This window comes from Panthera onca, chromosome X (genome assembly GCF_046562875.1).
Source record: "Panthera onca isolate mPanOnc1 chromosome X, mPanOnc1 haplotype 2, whole genome shotgun sequence".
NCBI classification, from domain to species: Eukaryota; Metazoa; Chordata; class Mammalia; order Carnivora; family Felidae; genus Panthera; species Panthera onca.
This window is the reverse complement of record NC_138357.1, coordinates 122,965,097-122,978,631: the sequence shown is the minus strand read 5'-3', so window position 1 is coordinate 122,978,631 and position 13,535 is coordinate 122,965,097.

The following is a 13,535-nucleotide window of genomic DNA, read 5'->3' as shown; positions in this document are numbered from 1 at the left end:
CCTGAGAGGGACCTATCTAATCCCAAACGACCCCACCTCCTTATACATCATTTAAAATGCTTTCTCCCTGAAAGCCAACGAGCCAGCTGTTAAATAAATCTCAAATGGAAAGCAAAACAGGATTTGCTTCACAGAGATTTGATTTTCAATTCACAGCTAAATTTGTTGGAGCACAGTCATTCCATAGAGAAAAACCACTGTTAACAGTCTGATGCAGTAAATGTACCAAAAGTAATAGTATAGAAAATTGCAACTGACATTAACGATGGAATAAATGCCAAGGAAAAAGAAAACAAAGATACATTCAAAGATGATTATGCTGCGAGTAGCTAATGCTATTATGTTAAAATGTTTAGTAACTGAGAGAATGGAGCCACAAATAAATGGGCAGGCACGAACTATTAAGAATAGTTCAGTGGTCAGGGGCGCCTGGGTGGCGCAGTCGGTTAAGCGTCCGACTTCAGCCAGGTCACGATCTCGCGGTCCGTGAGTTCGAGCCCCGCGTCAGGCTCTGGGCTGATGGCTCGGAGCCTGGAGCCTGTTTCCGATTCTGTGTCTCCCTCTCTCTCTGCCCCTCCCCCGTTCATGCTCTGTCTCTCTCTGTCCCAAAAATAAATTAAAAACGTTGAAAAAAAAAAAAAATTTAAAAAAGAATAGTTCAGTGGTCAGTTATGTCAAGGGCAGTGTTTTACATCTAAAATCACATTTTTGTGCTTTTTCAGGATGTGCAGTCAAGCTGAAGTAATTCTACGATCCTTCATGGTAAGAAACAATTATTCTTACATTTACATGTCTGAAGACATCTCTCTATAATGCCAGCTTTTCAGTTCAATCTTCTTATTCTGTATGCTGACATTTGGAGCTTTCAGCTCAAAAAGAAAAAGAGGGTTGTTTTTTTTTTAACATTTATTTATTATTGAGAGACAGAGAGACACAGAGCGTGAGCAGGGGAGGGGTAGAGAGAGGGGGAGACCCAGAATCTGAAGCAGGCTCCAGGCTCTGAGCTGTCAGCACAGATCCTGATGTGGGGCTTGAACTCACAAACTGCGAGATCATGACCTGAGCCCGTCGGTCGCTCAACCAACTGAGCCACCCAGGCGCCCCAAGAGTTTTTGTTTTTAATGAATATTTCTAATGCCCAAAAAGGAATGTAATGATTTTGAGACCCAATGCTCAGCTGTGTATTCGAGGTCAAGTAACACACACTCATGGACAATTAAAGGCAAATTCTTTTACATAAATCTGCTGCCTTTGGAATGGCTTTCAAAGTGCACACACACACAATTAACTGTACACACAAAATTATCTCTTAATAGAATTGTGGAAGCATTGTACACACTTGATTGGCAACCAAATTGGACTTCAAAACAGTTTTATATGTGCTTTTAAAATCATGAATGATGGAAATGATTTATTCAATCAAAAGTTAGTAAGTCCAGGGACCTGGATGGCTCAGTCAGTAAAGCATCTGGTCATGTTCTCGCGGTTCACAGGTTCAAGCCACACATGGAGCCTGATTGGGATTCTCTCTCCCTCTCCCTCTCTCCCTCTCTCTCTGTCCCTGGCCTGTGCACACATGCTGTCTCTCACTCTCTCTCTCTCAAAATAAATATTTTTAAAAAGGTAAATCCATTCCAATTTGAAACTATGTCCTGAATGTACACATGTTCTTGAATGTCTTATCTCCTACTAAAGTAAAAAAAAAAAAAAAACATCGATACCATAACAAGTTCTTGGTGGGAAAAGAGGTGACAGGCAGGACAAAGAAGCATTTCTCTTTCTGAGGAGCTAAAAGGAACAGGCATGTTGATCACTGTTAGAAATGACTGGAGGGGCACCTGGCTGGCTCAGTTGGTGGAGCACATGACTCATGACCTCAGGTTGTAAGTTTGAGTCACACATTGGGTGTAGAGATTACTTAAAAATAAAATCTTAAAGGTATGCCTGGGTGGCTCAGTGGGTTAAGCATCTAGACCTCGGCTCAGGTCATGATCTTGTGGCTTGTGGGTTCAAGTCCCACATAGGGCTCCGAGCTGACAGCTTGGAGCCTGGAGCCTGGAGCCTGCTTTGGATTCTGTGTCTCCATCTCTCTCTGCCCCTCCCCCGGTCACACTCTGTCTCTGTCTCTCTGTCAAAAATAAACATTTTAAAAAATAAATAAAAATAAAATCTTAAAAAAAGAAAGAAGTGACAGGAAAGAAGGCCTAGCTGGTTAGTAGAAACCAGGAGGGACAGATCCTGAGGTTAAATGTGCAATCTTAGTGACTGAAGATATGAGATGCAAAGAAAGGTTTGAAATCACGCCGTGCACACACAGACAGCAGCATGACGCGGCGTGACCAGCTGAGACCCTCCCGTGCTGACCGTGAGGTGAGGTCGCGTGCAGAAAGGTTTATGTGGATGAGTTTCCAGGGAAAGGCAGGAAGCGCTGGAACCATGTGATCATGAAAGGGAGACCAAGCATAGATTTGCAAGTCAAATAAAGTCCCATGAATGGTGACTTGGGTTCCATCCCACAGGACTTGTAGTGAGGGTGCAGGCCACTGTGGTAATCTACGCTACATAGCAAATTTCTCAAACTTAGCAGCCTAAAGCAACACCCATTTATTCCAACCTCCCTGAGCACAGATCACAGGCTTGCTTTTTCTTTTCAGACTGTGTTCATGGTCTTTTAGTGTGTACCTCACAGTTTTTTGTTTAGAGCTGGGCATGATGTCCTCGGTGCAAAGAATCGGGGTAAATAGGCTGTTAGTTGCGGGGGTCGGGGGGAGGCAGGAGGAGATGCATTCTACAGTTTATCATTAGGTCTGTCTCTAGTGGTGAGCCATACCCCTTGGCTGTGAACTTCACAAATGCCTCTCAGGCGTGGGTTCCCTCCCTCCCCCCAGCCTTAGGTGGGAAAGAAAGGTTGTCTGGAGGAGGTTGGAGTTCAGTATTTCATTCCCCCCATGGTAGTTAGGCTCTGGTAACCCCAATCAATTGGGTGTCCAATTTCTCTTGAGGGCAGGGCTCGTTCAGAACAGAATGCTCTGGCATATTTAAAAATGGCTGCGTTCCCCCCCTTCTCTCCGCAGGAAGCACAAGCAATTTTTCTCCAGTTTTCACAGTGAGAACCTGGTAGAGCTTCAAGAGGTAAAACTCACGGAAACATAGGGATCCCTGCAGCTTTTATTTATTTGTTTATTTTGAGAAAAAGAGAGAGAGAATCCCAAGCAGGCTCTGCATGGTCAGCACGTAGCCCAATGTGGGGCTTGAACTCACGAACTGCAAGATCACGACCTGAGCCAAAATCAAGAGTTGGACAATTAACAAACTGAGCCACCAGACACACCGCTCCCCCCCACCCCTGCAGTTTTGACTCACAGACTCTTCTACACTGAGCCTCCAGCAATGTGTCAATTACAGTTCAGGTTTTCCTATCCTGGCGCTGACTCCTGTGGAAGTTTCTGCTAATGGGTTTCGGCTCCAGTGGGTTGTGGGTTCTCTGCATCGGCCCATCTTTTCAATTTCGGGGGCAGCAGGTCGCCCTGTGACCTTACTTCTCTGAGAAATCTAAGAAGAGTTGTCGATCTTTCAGCTTGTTTAGCTTTTTGTGTGTTAGGATGAGGTGATGACCACTAAGTTCCTAACATGCCAGACTAGGAGTCAGCAACACACATTTATTTGCTCACAGCTTCTGTAGCTTAAGAGGCCAAGCCCTGTTCAGCTGGGTCTTCCATTTTGGGGTCTGTCAATGGCTGCAGTTCAGGTGCTGACCGGGCTGGTCTCACCTGAAGGCTTGAGTGGGGAAATATTTGCTTCCAAGCATTTGCTTACATGTTTAATGACAAGTTTTCCTTCTTCATGGGCTGTTGGCCAGAGGTCACCTTCCGTTCCTTGGCACATGGCTCTCTCCACAAGGCAGGCTTCCAATAAGGCTCCTTGACTCGTCAAAGCCACCAAGAATGACTCATCAAGTGGAAGTCACAAGCTTTTGTAACAGAATCACAGAACTGACATCCCATCACCTTTGCTGGATTCTGTCGGTTAGAAGTTAGTCATGGGTCCTGTTCACACCCAATGGAAGGAATACACAGAGTATGAACACCAGCTGGTTGGGTGTACCGGGGAGGCCATCTTTTTCTTTAAATGTTTATTTTTGAGAGAGAGAGAAGGAGGGACGGGCAGAGAGAAATGGGGACAGAGGATCTGTAGCGGAGTCTGCGCTGACAGCAGAGAGCCCGACACAGCTAGAACTCACAAACCATGAGATCATGACCTGAGCCGAAGTTGGACGCTTAACTGACTGAGCCACCCAGGTGCCCTGGCGAGGGCATGTTCATGTCTGTCCACCACAGCTACCTCTCAGGGTTGTCTGATGGTGCAAGAACGCGGGAGCATCCAACTCTTGTCAGTCACCCAGGAAGGGCTGCCCCTCGGGAGGGCACTTCAAATCCCGGGGTCACTAAGAGCATTGGCAGAGTGAGTTCCTGCCACCTGAGGGCATCCTCCTGCAGGGAGGTGCAAGCTCCAGGAATATGTTAAGGGAATAGAAGGATAACCACCCTCTCCATCCCAAATTAAACTTGCTTGGTTTGACCCTGTGGGACGGACAGAAATGCTCAGGGTTGGCTCAAGGCTTTAAGAGAGTAAAAAGAGCTGCCGTGGTTTATCTCTTGATGCTGACCCCTTTTCTCCGCCCCGCTGGGGAATTCAGTAGCTCTGCAAAATTCCACACAACGAATGGGTTTTGAACCTAGGCTCAGAGCTCAAAGAGCCTGATTTGTGGTGGTTGTTGGGTTGGGTACTGACCTCGCCTGACAAAACAGGAGTCTTGGCTTCTGAAAGAAACTTGCCTTTCCCCTGAGAAAACCACAGAAATTCGGACTGAGAAATAGTGTGTGAGAGTACAACTTCAGTTCTGCAACAGGCAGATAAAGAGTCTGTGAGCAAAGTAGTGTCAGCCTGAGAAGAGGTGAGACCAGACGGTGCCGTGGAAGGGAAAGGGGTGGGATTTGTGTTCTGAGAAGAGGAAGAAAGTAAAATAACATTAATATTATTGTCTGACCGCCTTCCATGAGCGGGCAGCGGTTAAGTACTCAACGTCTTGCTTAACTCTCATCGCGCCCTCGTGGCTCACCTTTTTATCTCTAGTTTCTATGTATGAGGCAGCAGAAGACCTGGGGCAACTTGTGAAGGTCATGGAGGTGGTGGAGGGGAGGATCAAACCCAGGCAGATTACACCATAAACACTTCCTCCAGAGGGGACCCAGAGATTCATTTCCTGTCACCATGGATGTCGACGAACGGGTCGGACCATAGAAATGCACCTTCTCAATACACCACCTTGAAACAATAAGGAGCCCGCTTTTTGAGAAGTTGGAGGGGGGTCACAGGTGGCCAAATTTGAAGTCACGTGACCATAACTGCACTTTCAAGGAAGTATATGGGGGGATGGGGAGGTGGGGGGTTAGGACGCTCATGTATATATACACGTTACAGATTTCAAACTTCGTGCAGATTTTATGTTTCTTTTATAGCACATTACACTAATACAGTGAAACGAGAGGACTATGATTTCTGGGAGGATTAAACACTCTGCAGTTTTCACCCACGTGACTGTCAAACCTCATATATCTAACAAAGGGGACAAAGTAGGCTCAGACTTTCGCTAATTTTGAAATGACTGCTTCGCCGGTACTCAAGTGGCCCTGAGCAGGGAATAGGAAACCCACATTAACCCCAGTGGTTTGGCTTGCGGTTAGAAACACAGCGTGTTGGGAGATAATACAACCTTAGGTCAACATGGTTGTACACACTGCAGAAACACTTGTCTGACACACGGGCTAGAGCATACATCTCAGTATCAGGATTGAAAGCCATCACTATAGAAAATGTGGGGGTGCCTGGGTGGCTCGGTCGGTTGAGCATCCAACTTCAGCTCAGGTCATGATCTCGCGGTTTGTGGGTTCGAGCCCCACGTCAGGCTCTGAGCTGTTAGCACAGAGCCTGGAGCCTGCTTTGGATTCTGTGCCTCCCTCTCTCTTCCCCTCCCCCACTCACAATGTGTCTCTGTCTCTCAAAAATGAATAAACGTTAAGAAAAAAAATTTTAAAAAAGAAAATGTGGGTAATCGTTCCTCTGAGGGAGTCTGATAATATAAATGCAATGGCTCTTCCCCTCTCCCACTCCCGCCAAGTTTTCCGGGTCTCAGTGCACTGCCCTTGGTTGAACCTTCAGAGTAAGCCATGTGTATAACCTGAGTTTCTTAAACTTGTGACATTTCTTTAGTCTGTCACAGGTGTCCCAAAATGTACTCTTAAGGGGCCAAACAGTATGTATTTTTGCCTTTGCAAGCTACCGTTTCTCTCAATTACTGTTTCTCTCAATGTGCTTAAGTTGACTTAATCAATGGTGTGATTCAGGCATCTTAATTTGGTCTTAAGGATAGCCTGTCCAGTTACAAACTTGGTGGCAACCATGGAACCAATGTGATTTCTCACAGAACACCTTTGCACTGTAAAACCTAAGTTGTTAAACGAGCTAATCAGGAAAGAGAAACTTTCCCTATAACTTTACAGTGAGAAACCTGATGGCCACCTCCTTATCCACGTATTAAGGTGACAGTCACAAGTGACAAGCCATGGAGATGTCAAGTATTCCCTGATGTGGTGTGCCGAGATGGCCACAACATCAATGTGTATGTTTTCCCCCAAATCCATAACCTAGTCTTTAGAAAACGTCAGACAAGCCTAAATTGGGGGACATTCTACAAAACATCTGACCAGTCCTCCTCATGGGGTGCCTGGGTGGCTCAGTCAGTTAAGCGTCTGACTCTTGGTTTCAGCATAGGTCATGATCTTACGGTTCATGGGTTCGAGCCCTATGTCGGGCTCTCCACTGACAGTGCAGAGCCTGCTTGAGATTCTCTCTCCCTCTCTCTGTCCTTCCCCTGCTCTCCCTGGCACTTATGCTGTCTCTCAAATAAACTTCAAAAAAGAAAATTCTCCAGGTCATCAAAACAAAGGATGGGAGACCAAAGAGACGACGACACGCAGTGTCGGGTCCTGGGGACAGAAAGACACTAGGGTACAGACTGGGGAAATCCAACTAGAAGTTCATGACGAGGAATGTACTAGGTGAGGGTATACAAGTCCTTCCTATGTTATCTTTGCAAGTCCTCTGTAAATCCAAAATGGTTCCAACAGATGAATTTATTATTTTTAAAAATCTTTTAATGTTTATTTATTTTTGAGAATGAGTGCAAGCATGAGCTGGGGAAGGGCAGAGAGAGAAACACACACACAGAATCCAAAGCAGGCTCCAGGCTCTGAGCTGTCAGCACAGACCCCGACGCAGGGCTTGAACCCACGAACTGCGAGATCACGACCTGAGCCAAAGTCAGACGGTTCACCGACTGAGCCACCAGGCACCCCTCCAACAGAAGAATTAATTTTTAAAGAAGTTAATCTCACACAATATTTCCTGTGGCCCTTCCACACGTATAATTATGCAAAAGTAAGGAATGATCGCGACCAATTAATTTTTTAGAGACTTCCTATCCCTGCCTGGAAGAAATCGGTCCATTGTAGTAAAAATTCTACCACCCTTCAGACGGCCGTCCTCGGTTACTTCCTGTTATTTCTACAACTGGCCAAATACTTCTACATTCCTTGAAGTTCAGAAGAAAAGAGTCAATTGAAACAAGTATTTTGGCCAGTGGCCAGCAAAGGAATTTCCCGCATCCGAATCAACAGTTCCTCCAGCTTTCCAGGGCCCCTCCTTCCCACACGGCACCCGAATTATTTCAGCTCTAAGGAAGTACAGATGGCTCCTTTCTCTGTGTGTGTGTGTGTGTGTGTGTGTGTGTGTGTGTGTGTGTGTGGTTGTGGTTGTGTTGGGGGCTGAGAGGGAGGGAATGGAATAACATTTATTGAGCTCCAGCAGTATGCGACTCTCCTGGCAATGTCATTTGATTCTGTGGTTCTCCAGATATGCTCTCCGAAGGGCAGCCTGAGTGTGGTTTAGGAGCTGGTCACAAATGCAAGTTCCCCATGCCTTCCTGGAGAGCCTCACAGAAGCATCTCTGGGTTTTCTTCTCTCAAAATGTGGAGTACGAAGTAAAAAGGTATTCCACAGTCACACGAATGCTATCATAGGGAAGGAACAGAAGATTCATGCTACATTTGGGAAGGGCAGTATGTTCAAGGATGTCTCACTGAAATCTCATGTACAGAATTATTTTTTGCAGCTTGGAAATCGCTTGTGTTGGCTCTCACTAGAACCACCTAGATGGTATTGGGGACTCAGGTATCATGTTTTTATACTGTGAGTTAGTTGGCAAATTACAAGCAGGATGGGTCGCAGAACGTGTTTGAGATTGGAAAAAAAAAAAATCTTCCCCAGATACAACGTTGTAAATCAAGGTAAGGTGGCCAGGCTGGTGTCAAAACTCCCATCCTTGGAGCACCTGGGTGGCTCAGTCGGTTAAGCATCTGAGTTTGGGTCAGGTCATGATCTCATAGTTCATGGGTTTAAGCCCCGTGTCAGGATCTGTACTGACAGCTCAGAGACTGGAGCCTGCTTTGGATTCTGTGTCTCCCCCTCTCTCTCCCCCTCCGCTGCATGTGCCTCTGTCTCTCTCTGAAAATAAATTTTAAAAAATTAAAAACAAACAAACAAACAAAAACCCTCCCATCCTCTTGGGTACCCCAAGCCCTGCACTGACTATGTTCTGATCTGTGACCACAAGGTCTATGCCTTTGACCTCCGCTGAGGATCACTTGGACAACGCAGACACGGCCCATGCAGGTGGCTGCCTTTTTACCCCTCTTTTCCTCCTCTCATCAAGCTCCCCTAATTTTGAATAGGTAACCGGAGTTACCCTATTGGTCTCTGCCCTCCCAGAAATCCCTGGCTTTTACTTAAAGCACAATGCCCCACGTCATACAGGGACCCCAGGGAGAAAGAAGAATTCTAGACTTGGCCGCCTACACATCTGCATGACCAGATCTAGACCTTGATTACATCTCAAAAACTACAAGGATAAAAGATAATTTACACCCCCCACTACTCATTCCCCAGGTAAAACTGTTTTGTCTCTTGCCAGGAAGTCACTAGCATTCAGAATCATTGCTCGGCTCTGTTAGCCTCAGTAGTAGTCCTGGGTCAGGCCTGAGTTTGCGGTTTTAAGCTGGTAAATTTCGTGATAATTGGCTACGTAGTGGCATTCTCAGGCATACTTGGAGAGCTCGCTCACTCACTGCTGAGCCCCCCTCCCCTCTGATGCCTTCTGCTCGTGTCCACAAAACTTGCTGATCGGCAGTGGCCTACACTTCCAGACGTCTTTCTGAGGGAGCTCTCATTTGGCTTGAGGGTGCGACGAGCTTTCCCCAATCACCACCCGCGAGGCAGGCAGATAACCAGCGGATTCTGCCTCTCCTGTGAGCACTTGGAACTATCAGCACAAACAGTGGGGTGTTAGCCTTGATGCTTCCAAACCAGGAGAAAAGTCCCATTTTGTGTCTTAGGACGTAGCAGGATTCTCGCAGAGTCACGACAATGAGGCTTTCCTTTCCAGAGAGCAACTTTATTCCCGCCGACACTGCTCAGTTGGGTTTGTTCCCGAAGACCTGAGCCCCAAATGCCACGTGGTGTAGTTTTTTGTACATTTTCCACTTCTTTGTCTCCCGTATATGTTAATACGCAAACATGTGGTCTGATGAGTGGTCTCCTGTTATAGGGTGGTGAGGGATGATGTCACACATGCATGTGGCCAGGTTGCCTTCCATTATCTTGGCAGTTTTTTCTTCCACATTCCTTAGGGAAGGGACCCTACCACATTCCCCACTTTGATGCTCAGACCCCTCTATTTTGAGTCAAAGAACATAATTTTGGTTTAGAGATTTCTATTTCCATAACATCATTATATGGGTGGCCGTCTTTCTTTCACCCATGGCCTCAATGAGTCTGGAGACAGACCGTGCAACCAGGGGAGGTAAGCAAAATGAGATTAAGCACCCTCCCCAAATTAGGGTAATTCCCATGAGAGTTTGGAATCCCCCCGAGAGTTGAAAACCATCCAATACCTCCCCGGGGTTCCAACCATCCCAGGTCTGGACTGGGACATGAGCAACCCTTTTCATTTGATTTGTGATCTCCTCTATGACTTTTCTCTCATCATCTATCTGTGGGCAGCAGTTGCTCAGGTTAAACTTTTCGCAAACTTCTCCCTCAGAAGCAAGCAGGTGATCCAAGGCAAAGTAACTTTGATAGCACTGCACATTTTGGTTTGCTGCTTGGCTAGTGAGCTAAGAGCCCTGGCAGTTTCATTGGTTATACATTCTACAACTGCTTGCAGTCTGATTATGCAGTTTAGCATGTACGTCGGAGTGCGGCAGCCCCAGGACCCGTCCTCTGCCCAGGTGGCAGGGCCATAATATTGGATTAGATGCATGGGAGGCCATTCATCATCTTTCCATTTGCCGACCTGCAGGGCACGCCCCTTCCTTTGAGTCTCCCTATCTCTGTACATTTGAACTCCCAGATGTTCCCCGCTGGCAAGTGGGAGCAGGAAGAAAGATGGGACGAATAGTCCCCAGCACACGACCCTGACCAGCCTGAAGGAAGTACTGTATAGGCTGTTTTTCCATAAAACGTCTGCTGCGTCTGCTGCCTCAGGGTTAGACTACCTATCTCACTGAAATCCCCCTTACGCCCTTGACAGTTGGGGGAGGGCGCCCATAAAGGATTTCATAAGGGGAAAGCCCGTTTGCTTACTGGGGCTCCCCCTGATTCTTAACAAGACTTCTGGCAACACCCGGTCCCTGTGCACGTGGGTTTCCTGGCACAGTTTACTTAATTGCAGCTTCAGGGTTCGGTTCGTTCGTTCCACCTTCCCAGAGCTCTGGGGTCAGTATGCCGCGTGTGACTGCCACGTGATCTTTAGCCCTTCTGCCACCAGCTGCACCTCCTCAGCCACGGGTGCTGGCCCCTTATCTGACCCCATAGTGAAAGGGACCCCAAACCGTGGGATAATTTCCTTTAGAAGAAGTCGGGCTACTTCACACTTCATGTGCCTTTTCTGTGCGAGTAGGGAAGGCTTCCACCCCAGCCTGAGAAAGTGCACACAAAGACCAACAGATATTTACGGCCCCGAGCCCGGGGGAGCTCCGTGAAGTCCACCATCACATTTTCAACTGGGGCTTCCCCGACACTCTGCACCTCGGGAGTGGCCTTGGGTCCCTGATGTGGATTATTCCGGGCACACGTTTCACACTGCTCATATACCGCCCGGGCTATGCCGGAGAGTCGAGGGAGGTAGAAATATTGGCTCCACATTGTCTCAAGGGCCGTCCGGCCAACGTGAGTTTCCTGATGGAACCGCTTGACAAAGGCTGGAACCGGGGTCTCAGGAATTGCTATTTGCCCGTCTCAAATTTCCACCATCCACCTGGGAGGTAGCTTCCATTTTCAGTCTTAAACCACATACTTTCATGGTGTGAGTAATTAGGGTCCCATTCCGCCAGCGGGTTAAGCAACAGTGCAGCGGTTAAAGCCGCTGAGTCCGCTGCTCCTTCGGAAGCTGCTAGCTTCGCCTCTCGGTCTGCCCTACAGTTTCCCCGTGCAGCCGTGGTGTCTCCCCATTAATGTCCCTGGCGATGCATGACTGCCACACTTTTAGGGGCCCACATAGCATCTAAGAGTTCAAGGATTTTCTAACCATATTTTATGTCCTTCCGTCCTGAGTTTACTAGACCCTTCTCTTTATCTAAGGCCCTATGGACATGGAGGGTGGCGAAGGCATATTTAGAGTCTGTGTATATATTAACACATATCCCTGCCGCCAGTGGGAGGGCACGGGTTAGCGCAATTAGCTCTGCCTTTTGCACCCAAGTCCCCTTCGGCAGGGGCTCTGCTTCAATGACAGAATTCAGGGCCACCACAGAATAACTTGCAAGACGCTCTGCCCTCTTTACAAAACTGCTATCATCAGTGAAATATTCAGTGTCGGCGTCTTTGAGGGGCTGATCCCTCAAGTCTCCCTCAAGTGGAGAACACCTTATCCATGACTCCAATGCAGTCAAGGTCTGGCTGGCCCGGCCCGACAGGCAGTAGGGTTGTGGGGTTCAGGGTTCGCACTACTTGTGGGTGAACGTGTGGCTTCTCACATAGCATTCCCTGATATATGACCATCCTGGCGTTGGTTAGCCAGTATCGTCCCTTTTACTCCACTAACGTCAATACTGAATGTGGCACTCAGACTGTCAATTCCTGTCTCATAGTTAACTTATCAGCCTTCAGATACCAGGAGGGCCATGGCTTCCAGTGCCTGTAGGCCGGGGAGGGGGGCGGGGCCGGCCTTGGGCCAGTGAGTCAAGTTGCTTGGAGAGATATGCCACCGGGCGATGCCATGACCCCAACAACCGAGTTAGGACTCCCACTGCAATACCAGCCAATACAGACACACAGAAAGAAAGGCTTGGTCGTGTCTGGGAGCCCTAAACCAGCTGCATTAGTAAGGGCTCGCTTTATTTCCTCGAAGGCCTTCTGCTGTACTGATTCCCACATCAGGGGCTCCCTCTCTTCCCCCCTCACAGAGGGGTTTTGCCAGGACTGAAAAGTTAGGTATCCCGATCCTTCAGAAACGTGCAGCCTGAGAAACTCCCGGACCTGGCACCAGGGTTCGGGGCCGGGATCGAGCAGATGGCCTGCTTCCTCTCTGGGCCGAGCTGGCACTGCCCCCGGGACAGGTGGAAGCCAAGATATTTCACCTTTTCCTGACAGACTTGGGCCTTTTGCCTCGAGACCTTGTAACTGGTTTTCCATAGGAGGGCAAGGAGCTGCTGAGTCCCTTCCATGCAGCCCTCCCGGGACCTCCCAGCCAGCACGTCATCCACGTACTGAAGCGGGACAGTCATGCTGATCTGCGGGGAAGGCTTCCAAATGAGAGGCAAATGCAGTGCCGGAAACGGCTGGGGAGTTTTTGAAACCCTGAGGCAACCTGGTCGAAGTTAATTGGCCCGTGTCACCATTTTCAGGATCCTCCCATCGGAAGGCAAAGATCAGCTGGCTCTGGGGGGCCAGGTGGATGCAGAAAAAGGCATCCTTGAGGTCCAAACAGGGCAAGAAGGTGGCTTCAGCAGGAATGAGCCCCGGAAGTGTAGAGGGGCTTGGGACCACTGGGTGTATGGTGACAGTTACCTGGTTGACTGCCTGTAGGTGCTGAACCAGCCGGGAGTCATTTGTGCCTGGATTTTGGACAGGCAAGAGGGGCGTGTTCCAAGGTGACTGGCACGGCCGAAGGATCCCATACTTTAAAAGTCTCTCCAGCTGTTTTTGGATCCCGCTCTGTGCCTTGCAAGGGATAAAGTATGGTCTCTGTTGGGTGAGCTCTGCCTCGACTTCAGTTCCACAACCGCAGGTGGTATGTTTCAGGCCAGGCCTCGTGGGTTGCCTTCAGCCCACACTCCTGGGATCTTAGAGGGAAGCTCAGGCACCGGTTGTGGTGCCTCCTTGAGACTGCAGAGACGCCACTCTTCCCCTTGAGGAATCGT